Genomic DNA, 14613 nt, shown 5'->3' on the forward strand with positions numbered 1-14613 from the left:
TCATTGATTGGAGAGTACACATCATCCATTTGTATACTAATGCTTTTCACATATGCTGGGCCTAAGTACAAAATGGGCCAAAAAAGGTGGGCTAGTACAACTCTTTATTCAGAAGTTTGTACTTTCTGCCATATGCCTCTTTTGGACCCTGTACTTTCTGCAGCAGGACACGTGTATGAGCTTGATGAAACCACGTGTCCTTTTTAGAGTCGTTGATCTTTTAGGCTACAACATTTGCCCCCTTAAAAGAGGATTTTTACCATTTAGGCGTCAAGACGGTTGTAATTCTCTTTTAACCCTAGAGAACTGCCTTATCTTTTTCAAAGTGGAGAAGGCGCCAATTTGCTGGTCTCTACAGGTCAACCTATATAGGGCCCTTCGTAGAAGTAGGACGTCCATGTCTAGACGTTTCTCATCGAGGAGGATTTCTTGACGAGCGTCCTTCATAGAAGGAAGGAGAACGTCCATGTCTTGATGTTCCTTGTCAAGGAGAAATTCTGGACGAGTTAGGGTCCTTCGTCGAAGGAGAACGTCCATGTATCGACGTTCCTGGTCAAGGAGAATTTCTGGACGAGTTAGAGTCCTTCGTCGAAGGAGAACATCCATGTCTGGACGTTGCTGGTCAAGGAGAAATTCTGGACGAGGGTCCTTCGTCAAAGGAGGACGTCCATGTCTAGACGTTCCTAGCCGAGACGGATTTTCAGACGAGGGTCCTTCGTCGAAGGAGAACGTCCATGTCAGAAAGTTCATAGTCGAGGATAATTTTCGAAAGAAGGTCCTTCGTAGAAGGAGAGCGTCCATGTATGGACGTCCCTGGTCGAGGACGATTTCCAGACGAGGGTCCTTCGTCGAAATAGGACATCCATGTCTAGACGTTCCTCATCGAGGAGGATTTTAGGACAAGGGTCCTACGTAGAAGGTGTACGTCCATGTCTGGACGTTCCTCGTCGAGGAGGATTTCTGGACGAGGGTCCTTAGTTGAAAGAGGACGTCCATGTCTTGACGTTCCTGGTCAAGGAGAATATTTGGACGATATAGGGTCCTTGTCGAAGGAGAACGTCCATGTCTGGACGTTCTTGGTCAAGGAGCAATTCTGGACGAGGGTCCTTCGTCGAAAGAGGACGTCCATGTCTTGGACGTTCCTGGTCGAGACGGATTTTAGGACGAGGGTCCTACATAGAAGGTGGACGTCCATGTCTGGACGTTCCTCGTCGAGGAAGATTTCTTGAAGAGGGTCCCTCGTCAAAGGAGGACGTCCATGTCTGGATGTTCCTCGTCAAGGAGGATTTTTTGACGAGGGTTATTCGTACAAGGAGAATGTCCATGTATTGATGTTCTTGGTCAAGGAGAATTTCTGACGAGTTAGGGTTCTTCATAGAAGGAGATCGTCGATGTCTGGACGTTCCTGGCCGAGGACGATTTCAGGACGAGGGTCCTTCGTCGATGGAGGACGTCCATGTCTGGACATTCCTCATCGAGGAAGATTTTAGGACGAGGATCCTACATAGAAGGTGGAGGTCCATGTCTGGACATTCGTCGTCGAGGGTCCTTCGTCGAAAAAGGACGTCCAAGTCCTGACGTTCCTAGTCAAGGAGAATATCTGGACGATCCAGGGTCCTTGTCGAAGGAGAACGTCCATGTTTGGAAGTTCTTCATCGAGGAGGATTTCTTGACGAGGGTCCTTCCTATAAGGAGAACGTCTTTGTATGAACGTTCCTCGTCGAGGAGGTTTTTGGACGACGGTCTTTTGTAGAAGGAGAACGTCCATGTCTGGATGTTCGTGGTCGAGGACGATTTCTGGACGAGGGTCCTTCGTCGAAGGAGGACGTCCATGTCTGGACGTTCCTCATCGAGGAAGATTTTAGGACGAGGGTCCTACATAAAAGGTGGACGTGCATGTCTGGACGTTATTCGTCGAGGAGGATTTCTGGACGAGGGTCCTTCGTCGAAGTAGGACGTCCATGTCTTGACGTTCTTGGTCAAGGAGAATTTATGGACGAGTTAGGGTCCTTCGTAGAAGGAGACCGTCGATGTTTGGACGTTCCTGGTCAACGACGATATCCGGACGAGGGTCCTTCGTCGAAGGAGGACGTCCATGTCTGGACGTTCCTCATCGAGGAGGATTTTAGGACAGGGGTCCTACATAGAAGGTCGACGTCCATGTCTGGACGTTCCTTATCGAAGAGGATTTCTAGACAAGGGTCCTTCATCGAAGGAGGACGTCCATGTCTTGATTTTTCTAGTCAAGGAGAATATTTGGACAATCTAGGGTCCTTGGCAAAGGAGAACATCCATGTTTGGACGTTTTTCATAGAGGAGGATTTCTGGACGAGGGTCCTTCCTTGAAGGAGAACGTCCTTGTCTGAACGTTCCTAGTCGAGGAGGATTTCTGTATGATGCTTCTTTCTAGAAGGAGAACGTCCATGTCTAGACGTTCCTCGTCGAGGAGGATTTCTGGATGAGGGTCCTTCGTAGAAGGAAAGCAGCTAGTCTGGGTCGGTTTCCTTCTGCAACTTGTCTCCATCCAAAATCCAAAGTTCTTCTGGACGAGTACACTTTTACCCGGCTTCCTTTAGCATGCAAAGAGCATCCGAAATTTATGAATTTACCACTTGTTTTTGGACGAGCTTATTTTCTTACTTCTACTTTTTTTCCAATGTTTGTCTTTGGTCTAACCATCCAACGTTTGAACTTCAAACAAATAATTACAAGTTCAAATGTGACTCGTCCGAGAACCTGGACGATCTTTGAACTGTACTTAAATAAGCACAAGTTTCAATGAGACTTGTCCTAGAACCTGTACGATTCCCCCCTTCTTAGGATTAGGCTCGTACTATCAGTACGGACGAGCTGTGTTCGAAGTAGGAGAACGACCACCAATCCTTCATCTTGGACGAGTATAAGTTTATATACACTTGTCGACCTTGTGGGATATGAGTGTTGTTTGTGAGCATATCAGTTCCTCGTCGGCTTCCTTGAGGAAGCAGTGTTCGTCTTGAAGTAGTGACCCCTTACTAGGGCTTTTACTACTTAGTTGACCTTGCATTTGAAAGTAAGATATCTTTACTAAGGCATGCTTTTTTCCGGTCGGCTTCCTTTTAGGAGACATGAAGTACAAAAAAAGTAATATTGCTGCGGTTCCGGGCCCAGAAACCGCAGCAATATTACCTGTTAGCAACCACATACTTCACCACAAATTTTAATATTGCTGCGGTTTGGCCTTTAAAACCGCAACAATATTTGTTTATATTGTTGCGGTTTAAAACCGCAGCAATATTTGTTTATATTGCTGCGGTTTAAAACCGCAACAATATTATTAATACCTATTGCTTTGCCCATAATTGCTGCGCGCCCAAAACCGCAGCAACAGGGCACTTTTTAACCGCAAAGTAGCATTTATTCTACTAGTGTGAGTAACAATCACTGCTTTGATGTGGTTTAAAGTGGGTTTCCCGAGAATGACGTTATAAGCCGTCAAATCTCGTACCACCAAGAACTTAACAAACAATGTCCTGGAGGCCTCCTTGTCTCCTACCTGACGGGCAAGGTTCCCATAGGGTGGATTATTCCTCCTCCATACCCAATTATGGGATGATGGACCGGGACTAAGTCATTCTCATTAAACTTCAATCTTAACAAACAATCTGTGCTGATAATATCCGTCGAGCTCTCAGTATCTATCAAAATCCTTCTTACTCTCAGATTGGCGATTTTCATCTCTACAACCAAGGGGTCGTCATGGGGGGTTCTTATCTTCCCGCGTTCCAACTCACTGACGACTACCTTAAGGAAAGGGTCAGACTCTGCCTAATTGGTAAGCATGATCTGGTCGAATTCCCTCAAGTAATTCTTATGTCCCCGGTTGGTTGGACCTCCAGCTGCAAAACCTCCAGATATGACAAGCGCTACATCTTCGTTAGTGCTTTCACTTTCTTTCGTTCAGGTCTGCCGATCATCTCGTTTCTGAAACTTCATTCCTCCTTGGGGCATATATGAATTCATCTTCCCTTTGCGAGCCAAATCTTCCAGAGCCCTCTTCAGATGTTTATATTCATTTGTTTCATGACCATAATCTTTATGAAAGTGGCAATATTTGCTCTTATCCCTGTTCCTGTAGGGGGTTTTCATTTCAGCCGGCGTCTTTAATTCATGTTGATCTTTTATCTCCATGAGAATGGATTACTGATCTTTACAGAATTCTATAGGATTCACCGATGTTTTCAATTCACTTCTTTTACTTCTCTTAGATGAGGTTGTCATTGAAGTCAACACCCAAGTTTCAGCTTTCTTAGGAATGCTCTTCTTTGGCTGAATTGTTTCTTCAGTCTTTTTTGTTTCCAGATATTTTGCTTCTGCGCATACTTCCGTAGCATGGATAAATGCCTCTGCCTCCCGAAGGGCTTCGGTAAGAGTGGTGATCTTCTTCTTTACTAGATCAAATTTGAAACTTCCTGGCCTTAGACCCCCGATGAAGCCGTTAAAGGCAACTCCTGCATTTGGATCTTGAATCTGCAATGCCTCTAGATTAAATCTCTTATCAAAGCTTCTTAAAGCCTCCTTTGGTCCTTGTATAACCTTCCCTAAATGCATGCTAGTTTGCTGCTCCTGCCGATTTGCTACAAAATGGCTAGTGAACAGAATATTAAGCTCCGTGAAATTATTCACTGAGTTAGGGGGAAGATTATTGAACCACTTTTGCGCTACGCCTTTCAGAGTGGCTGGAAAATTCTTGCACCAAGTAGCATCATCAACCGCCTGAACATACATTTGATGCTTGTATGTCAATAGATGATCGTCTAAATCAGTAGTTCCGTCGAAAGGTTCTATCATGGGTAGCTTAACCTTTAGGAACGGGGGAGACTCCATGATTCTGTCCGAAAATAGAGTTTACCAGTTTAACTTGAGTGCCGCCGAAGGTCCCTCGATGGGTATGTGCTCACGACGATATTCCCTTAACACGAGATTAGATGAGGTGTTAGCTAGGCCTGGACTCCTATAAACAATAGGTTGTAACACAATTTTCTCTTGCCTTGGCTGGACAACCAAAAGTCTTTGACTTCTTCCTTCAGTTATGGATGGTAATCTTAATGGAGGATCTCTCATGTAAGGTGTGGAACCTGATGTTGAGCGCTGAAGAACGGCTGCCTTCTTGGCCTCCAGATACTCCCTAGCATCCGTCTCCATTTTATGACCACTGGGAAGTATATTATCTCATGGACGGACCACCAACTTTCCAATCCATTTTCCTTCGTGGCTCACTAACCGCTGGCTGCTTTCCTTTCGACACCCGCTTGGACACTTCCTGCCGAGGAGGCCTGCTTGTCCCTGGAAGGCCCTCTTGAGACTGTCCCCCAGGTGGAGCTACAGCAGCCGGGTCTGGATTGACCTGGAAAAACAATATGTTCTTGATTTGCTCTTCCATGACAGCAGCCATCCTGGTATGAAAGTCACCAACATCTACTAGAAATTGTCCTAGCTCATCCTCTCTCGTAAATGGTCTCACCAATTGTACACGTTTCAAACACACCTTCATGCCAGAATGCGAGAGTAGTAGTAGGCATGTTATCAATTTTCAAAACAAAAACAAATACGATAACACCTTGTAATTACCAAAACATCTAGAATTACCAAAGGACCATTTTTTGCCCAACATCTTGCAATTACCCTAAACTAAATAATTTAATTACCAAATTAAGTCAACACAACATCATTCATGCTTTCTAGATCATACGATTTCAATATCTAAAGATTATAAATTTCAGAAGAAGCAAGTTGATTTCATTATTTAACAAAATTAAGGCGAAACAATTAGGGTTTACATGTCTCCTCTTCAGTTGTACAATTGTGGGAGATGAGAATTCAATACGCCTTTATGAAAATTCTTTTTTTTTTGAGGGATTTATGAAAATTTTTTTGATGATGCCATGAACAAGTAGGTAGCACAGTGGTTGAAGCTTCAGTAATGGTGAAGAGAGAGTGAAAGGGAGAGAGAAAGTAAATAGGCCTAAAAGGGAGATGGTTTATTTTCCAAAAACTAATTCAAAGAAAGATAAATTGCCATTAAGAATGCATTGCATATGTTACAATAAAGGAAAACATTGACTTTTAACATGTTATCAGTCACTTGGGTCTAATAAAAGTTTTTGGGTCATAAATTTTAGATTAATAAAAAAAACCCCATACGTAGGCTTAATAAAATAGAACCAGCTAAATGTTGGATTATTATAATTAATTTTTCTTAACTTTTTTGGTTTTTTTATTCTTTATGTAACTATTAGCCATTACCCATTAGGTCTTACCTCACTCTATTTTACCTAATTTTTTAAGCTAAATGTCACATAATTACAGTCACGTACTCATGTTACAGAAAACACATGGTACACTTTTCATCTCTATCCCCACTCAATCATCTGCAAAACATTTTCCCATCCTCACCCTAATTAGAGCAAATAAAAGATGAGCCTACATAAAAAAAACCCCTATACTAACATCCTTATCCTTAACCCCGGTAAGTCTGGGGGTGCAGTGCCCACTAATAATGGGGTGTTTGGTATGAATACCGTAAACAGAATGGAAAGGATTCGAATAAGGAGGAGAAAGGGTAATAATAAGTATTACCCATACTAGTTGTTTGGTATCTTAATGGAATGGAAATGAATATGACTCACTCCCTTTCCTCTTGTTTGGTATAGTCAACAATGGAATGGAGTCACTTTTTTTCCCTTTCAACATAACACATTATACTTGTTATACTGCTTATTGTAAAGTATCCTTTTCCAATTTTATCACAAAGAAAATCTTAACTTTTTACACATATTTTATTAGCAAAATAGAAAATTATACTATTAGCTAGATCCACTTAGCCAACCCGTCAAATGAAAACAAAGTATCATATGTCCAAAGTTAAAATCAAACACAATATCAGAAGAGCACTACATTAAGCAAATGACAACAATAGCACAAAGCTGCTAATAAAGCACTAGATGACCACAATTCTTGTGTTTTTCCTTCAAAGATCCCAATTAGCAAAAGTTACTACAAAGAACACCACAAAGTCCATCAGCCTACTTTTTCTTAAGTAGATCAAGCACATATTGTTTCTTCATTGGAATTGGAGCTTGATAGAATATATGAAGCTTGTAATCCTCGGCCATAAGCATCGTTGATGCTTCTAAGGCGTCGGATGGAGATATGCCATCTAACTTCATCACTTCATCTAATACCTTGTCCACTTTTTCATCCATCTTTTGCTCCCTTTCTTCCGCTTTTGACCAAGCATTGGCCGTAATTCCAAGATTCACATTAATGTTTTCAAATATTATTCCAAAATTATTTGAAACACTATGGAGAGATGCCACTAACTCATCAACATCATCCATCTTAGCTAGGCTCTTCAAATTCTTTCCTTTTACCTTGGAATCCTTTACCTTTGTCTTTTTGGAAGGAGTTGAATCATCTTCTCAATCTTCATATGACGTTTTCCAGATTGAGTTGTAGAATGAGTTGCAGATTGGGTGGAATTCGCATCATCTTCTTCATCACTCTTTATGTTTAATGGTTGGTTAGCAATCTCTTGATCCATATCTTCTATAGCACCAACGAACGACTCACTCACATCTCCGGTAGCTTTGTCTTTTGCGTAAATTTCAGCAAGTGTGTCATAGTGAACAAAAGGAACTCCAAATAAACCCTTAACTTTCTTGTGAGTCTGCCACAAAGAGGGTAGCAGATCAGTTTTCAACAATATGAAAAAAAAATTTAAAGATAAAAAAAAACGAAACCTGCAAGACTTATTTTCAAATGTAACATGTACAAAGAGCATTAAACAATTAAAATATTCCCCAACGTATCTATCCCCGTTTCTGGAAACACCAAGAAATACAAGATAAATCTTGACCTTGTGGATATAATTAATATTGAGTAATAAAAATTCCCCTGTATCTAATTACAAAATGAGTAATCAAAGCAATAGGAATCAGCAAAATGTAAATATGTAATGGGTATTGGAAGTAGAAAGATACGAGAAATTTCTAAAAGGTGTAGTAAACAATACTCCAAATTCCAAAAGATTAGAGGCACAATACAGGTTTGATCATGACACATCAATGGTCCACACAACAGTAACAAAAAAAAAATCATTGACCAGAACAAGTTTGAAGGCCAACGACATGGTACTGTCCATGAAACCATTGACTAGCATAAGAATCCCCTGTATAAAAGCTATAAACCCCAAAAACATGCCTTAATCTAGCCCTATATTCCCCCAACCCTTTTTCCTTGGACTAGTCATGTTGCTCTCATCAAAGGAACATAAGTTTTCCTACAGATCTTATTATAGTGTAAGAGAAAGTGATAAAACAAAAAAAGTGTCAGCATACATGAAGCAATATGGTCCTGTAACAAGACACTAACCCAAATGAGCACTTCCTAGTCATTTTCGCAAAAACATCACAAACAATCAACTCAAAAATATACTTATAATGAATATCATTAGTATATATGCAACTTGAAAAAAAGATATCTTTACTCTTTAAATAAAAGGCTTTTTATTCTAGCAAAACAAGCTCAAAGTCATGTAGGAGTACTACATAATACTATTTATAATTGCAACCTTATAAATAGTATACATTCCCAATATATATATATATATATATATATATATATATATATATGTATATACACATACTATCCCAATCTTTAAATATGACCTAAGAGAGTGTTGTACTGCAAAGTGGTTCCCAAATTTATATTTGCACTTATTATTTGGTTTCAATATATGGACAAATGCTCACCAAGGAACATATATATGCATGAAAATCAGTTGGAGAACTATAAAGAATTAAACCTAATACATACATGCACCGGACAACTCTTAAACATACCTTTACCCATTCAACGAACACCTTCTTCTCAGTTTGCAACATCATCTTATCGGCATCCCACCCAAATCCTGAGGTCGACAACATCTCTACCAATGCACTTGTTTTTTTAACCAATGCTTGATCCTTGACTCAATGTGAGGAACCGTTCAAGCCGCAATTAGGAAGCGCACCGTTGATCACCTCTTTCAATTTATTCATGTAGCCATTCTTAAAACCACTTTCACTTTTCCACTTAGGATCCCACGCCAGCTCATGATCATGCAAATATTTTATAAGCACTATATCTTCTTCATAAGTCCAATATCTCTTATTTATACCTCTTCCTCGATTACCTCCCTCTCCACTACATTGGTTAACCTCCATGCTACATATTCAGAAAACAAGTCATACACAAATAAAAAAAGCAACTTTAATCTAGAGTCAGTGAGAAGTATATGACATACAATAAAAGTAACTTTGGTACACATCTACTTGAGTACAGACTGTTGGATATTGCTATACACAAACAATTAAGAATCCAAGTGCCTCAATGCAAGTCCAAGCTCCACATTCATGAACATAAAGTGTTTTTACAGGAAGTATAAGAAAAGAAGAGGAAAAAAAGAATGCAATCAATGAGAAATATAAAGAACCATACATGTCTATTTACCATGCCTACTTCTAGCTCTCCACGCATTAAACAGGTCTTGAGCTAATACATTTTTGAAATTAGTCCAATGATCGGTACTTGCAACACTTGTAATAAACTCACTCTCGTCATCAGAATCATCTTCGGAATCATCATCGAATTCACTTAACTCACCTTCCTCTATATCATATGTAGGCATGACTTTCCTAATCAAATTATGTAATAAGCAACAAGGCATCACAATCCGCCCTTGAGTGCGAATAGGATAAAACGAAGGACTTCTAAAGTATACTCCATCTTCCTTTTAGTAGACCGAAACACCGCTCAATTACATTTCTTATCCTTGCATGCTTCATATTAAAGTATTCTTCGACACAAACGGCTCGCCGATCCGTCCATTCCTTCAAATGGTATCGTTCCCCTCTATATGGAGCAAGAAACCCCTCACGGTTGGTATAACCCGCATCAACCAAATAATAATTACCTTCAAATTTACCAAATAATAAATCACTAGCTACGAAAATTAATTAAAATTATAAACTAGAGTCTTACAATTAAAAGATTTATCTCGAGGCACTCTAAAACTGTTAGGCCTAGAAAGAGCATTACGTAAGACACGAACATCATGGGCCGATCCCTCCCAACCAGGAAGCACATAAATAAATTGCATATTAGGTGCACAAACCCCTAACACATTCATAGCAATGGTCCCTTTTCTTGTTCTATACTTTCCTCGTTCTTGAGAAGGTACATGCACATTAATGTACGTCCCGTCTAATGCCCCTAAACTATTCTACAAAAATAAAAATAAAAGTAGCTTATTAAGAAATATAAATGATTTCCTAACAAATCTCTACTTGAAAGATAGATAAGTGATGGATCAATACCTTGAAAGGTTTCCACCTTTTATCATCACAATCATCGGATATGGAAGTTGGTCTATGAAGTAGTTCTTCATGCAACTTCAAGAAAGCCCTTAGACAAAGATAAAATTGTTGACTCACCGTTTCTCCATTCTAAAGAAATAATGTCCAATCGACCTATCACTAGTAGAAAAAAGGCTACTTGCTGCGGTTAAAAAGTGCCCTATTGCTGCGGAATAGGACGCGCAGCAATTAAGGGCGCAGCAATAGGTATTAATAATATTGCTGCGGTTTTAAACCGCAGCAATATAAGGTAATATTGCTGCGGTTTTAAAGACCAAACCGCAGCAATGTTAGAAATTATGGTGAAAAAAGGTGGCCCTGACAGGTAATATTGCTGCGGTTTCTGGCCCAGAACCGCAGTAATATTACTATCTTTCTTATGATGTGCTAAAGTATATAAAAACATGGCTACGATCTCTTGAAGAGACATGTTTTTTGTTCCACTTAGACCTCCAATATCTCTTAGCATCTCACATCATTCTCTTTGCATAAACCGCTCAAGACTAATAAGCGTAAAAGTTTTTTGTCTCTTTTCTTTTCCCTCAATCGAGCACCCCTAATTGTAATAACACACACCATATACCACATTCATTACAGCATAAGAACTATAATAACCATCAACGTAATTAGTTGAAGTTCTTTCATCCTTTTTTTTCTCCCTATGGAATGCATTAGCCGAGGCATTACCTAATAAACAATAGTCCAAAAATAAAATAAGCAATTGTATTACAAGCGATATGATTGTCAAAGTATGAATTGAAGAACTCACATAGCACCTCATACCTAGTAATTAATTCATTACAGGATTAGTATAACACAAAAGTCAAAAATATAATCTTTTGTGATATTTCTAAAACTCTATAGTATCTTATTTACGGTCTACATCCCTTCAAAAAAATATTTTCAGTCTACATGAAGCAAAAACCCAATCAACCAATACTATCGCTTCAATCACTCTACTCCATGTTTATATATCCAGAGTAACAATTAACCCAAATAATAACATTCTTCAGAATAAATCAAGGTTTAACAATTAGCCCAAAATTAATCTTAGGGTCATACACAATCTATATACAATATGATTTCAACCCAAATTGCGAAACAAAGCACCTGTCAACTTGGACTTGGAAATTTCTTTCCAAAAATATTGTAACATTATATATTTACTCCAATAAAATCCTAGCTCTATCAAATTTATGGAAGCATACACGATGGTATGAAATTAGCCCTCTAAAATATCAAATTAGTCAAACAATATGCAACAAAAGTCAAATAATAGCTAAACTTTTCAATTTCAAGATCACATTAGTACAACAGTAGATATTTGAAGCCGAAAAAAATCCTAAAACCCTAAAAATTAAAAAATTTGAAGCTAATTAAAAAATTTAAAGCAAATTATAACCAAAATAAGTTCATCTAAACAAGATCTAATGAAATGCAGATAGAGTTAGCCTAAAAAGCTCGAAATTTGAAGCCCTAATCTAATTTCGTAACCATAACAGAAAAACAAAAAATTTCAAAACTCCCAAACTGATAATATTCAACCAAAAATTTACACTGATGCTGGAGCGTGAGAGAATATATGCTGAAAATCAAAATGCTAGGATGAATTCACAACAATTTCCATATGAATAGTAGAGAGAATGGGTGAGCAAAAGAAAATTGATGGATAAGCGTAGGGCCCGTTCGTTATCGTTTTTTGTTTTTAGTTTTCAGTTTTTTTGAAAACTAAAAACCAAAAACAGCTGAAAAAGTGGTTTTCACTTTTGAGTTGTCAGTTTTCGGAATCAAGATGTTCCCAATAAATTTGACCGATTTTTTATTCATTATAGGACATATATTACATGACTTTGAAAATTTAAAAAAACAAAAAACAGAAAACCACAGTAATACCGAACAGGTCCTTAGAGCATGTACAATGGGTTGGTTTTAGGTTGGTCTAATAAATAGTAAAACTAGCTTTACTTAGTTTTGTTATTGGGGGGCTTGGCTCTTGGAGTTGGTTGGTCTGGATTTCCAGACCATATGTATCTTGGATGGAGTGCACAAGAAGAATGAGTAGCAGCCACGTGGCAAAGAAACTGGCGAAAAACTGATGCTGTGCCCAAACGAAACGCAATACATTGAAGGAAAATGAGAAAGAGAGACGAAAGAAACGCAACACTTCAGTTCAGCGTGCAAATAGATGGCCCAAAAGCTACTGCTAACAAATAGTGGTCCACGTGCTGCACTCTTCCATTTATTTGTTTTGAAGTTTGTAATGTTAATTTTAAAACCTTACAAAAACTTGTAACCGTTTAAAAAAAAGAATCTGCTAATATTTAAAAAAAAAAATTACATTATTGGCTATAAAATAATTTTGTCTATAAATTGAGCCTAAATTTCATATATTTTACTACCCTTCTTTCCAATCTATTTTATTTTTAAATTACTCTATCCTACCTTTTTTTTTTGAGGGGAAAGAGAAGTGCATTAATCATAGGGACAAAGTGTCCATAAGTACATAAGGTGCTATAGAACTAGGACAGTGATGCTCCCAACATTGTTCAACACCAAAAGGCACAACTCTAGCAAGGTTATGGGCAACACTATTCCCATCCCTTTTAACATGAGAAAAAAAAAACAGAAGAAAATGCATTACACATAGAAAGAATGTCCCTAAGTATTGCATCCAAATCTGAGAGGAAAATTGCTGCTTTCGTTAACCTCTTCGTTGCTACCAGAGAGTCGGATTCAAAAATCACATCCCCATACCCATGAGCTTCGGCCAAGTAGGTTGCCATGTAAATGGCCTTGCATTCAGCTACCTCGGGAGGCCAGTAGGCACGCACACGTCTGGTTGCAACAAAGCACACCTTACCTTCCGAATCGCGGGCTATCACTCCAAGTCCCACCTATCCTTCCTCAGCCAAACTTGCATCTATGTTCAAATTAATAGTGCCAACTGGGGAGGCATACCATCGACTTGGGCTCAGAACCGCAGGGGAGCGCATTCCTCCATAAATCCTCACAGCATAGTTGTTAAAATCTTGAACTTGTCTCATAATTCTCTGGCCCACAACAGTAGCAGCCTGACTTGTATGCTCAAAGACTCTCATGTTCCTTTCAACCCAAACATTCCATAAGATATAACAACCCTTTTGAACCACCTTTGCATGACTCCATCTGATGAGGGTATCACACATAGCTTCATCTTCAACCCCTGGCAATAATATATAACTACCCAGCTCTTCCCACAACTTGAGCGACATTGGGCATCGGTAGAATAAATGTAGTTGTGTCTCATCCTCTCTAGCACAACAGGGGCACCCTGCTTCGTCGATGAGGTGGCATCTCTGAAGCACTTTCCTTACTGGGAGTGAACTTGTGCACGCACGCCACAGGAAATGACGTACCTTTGGCGACACATTTAAGCTCCATAAAATATTCCACACTCTATGAAAATCATCCAGGTTCCCCCTTTTCCCAGCATATAAGCAGTTTTCACCGAATAAGTGTCGTCCTTAGAATATGCCCAAGTTAACTCATCCTGTAGACATCTAGTGCTTAAAGGAATGACCATTATACATTGCTGATCACGTTCATTGAAATGACGCTCAATAAGTTTCACATTCCACTCCTTCCTTTCAACATCCATTAAATCTCCCACCACTTCTAGTCCCTCCACTCGAGCACTCTTGATGAATCTACCTTCTTCATCCCCTACCCATGGTGCACTCCATATGTCAATTTTCGTACCATCTCCAACCCTCCAAATCAACCCCTCCAAAACCAAACTCTTTGCACCCCAAATACTCTGCCACGAGTAGCTATGCGAGTATCTTAACCGTGCTTGACACACATCACCATGTGGATAATACTTGGCACTCATTACCCTACTAAAAAAGACTCTTTATTATGTAACAATCGCCAAACTTGTTTACCCAATAAAGCATCATCGAAAACCGCAAGGTCCTTAAATCCCATGCCCCCCATACACTTGGGTTTGCACATTTTCTCCCAACTTAGCCAATGCATTTTCCGTTCATCCCCTTCCCTCCCCACCAGAATCTAGCCATAGCAGAGTGGATTTCTTGTATGACAGCAACAGGAAGCTTATAAACTCCCATCAGGTATGTAGGCAAAGCTTGGATAACAACCTTGATGAGAACCTCTTTCCAAGCACCCAATAACTTTT

Source organism: Beta vulgaris, chromosome 9 (genome assembly GCF_026745355.1).
Source record: "Beta vulgaris subsp. vulgaris cultivar EL10 chromosome 9, EL10.2, whole genome shotgun sequence".
Taxonomy (NCBI): domain Eukaryota; kingdom Viridiplantae; phylum Streptophyta; class Magnoliopsida; order Caryophyllales; family Amaranthaceae; genus Beta; species Beta vulgaris.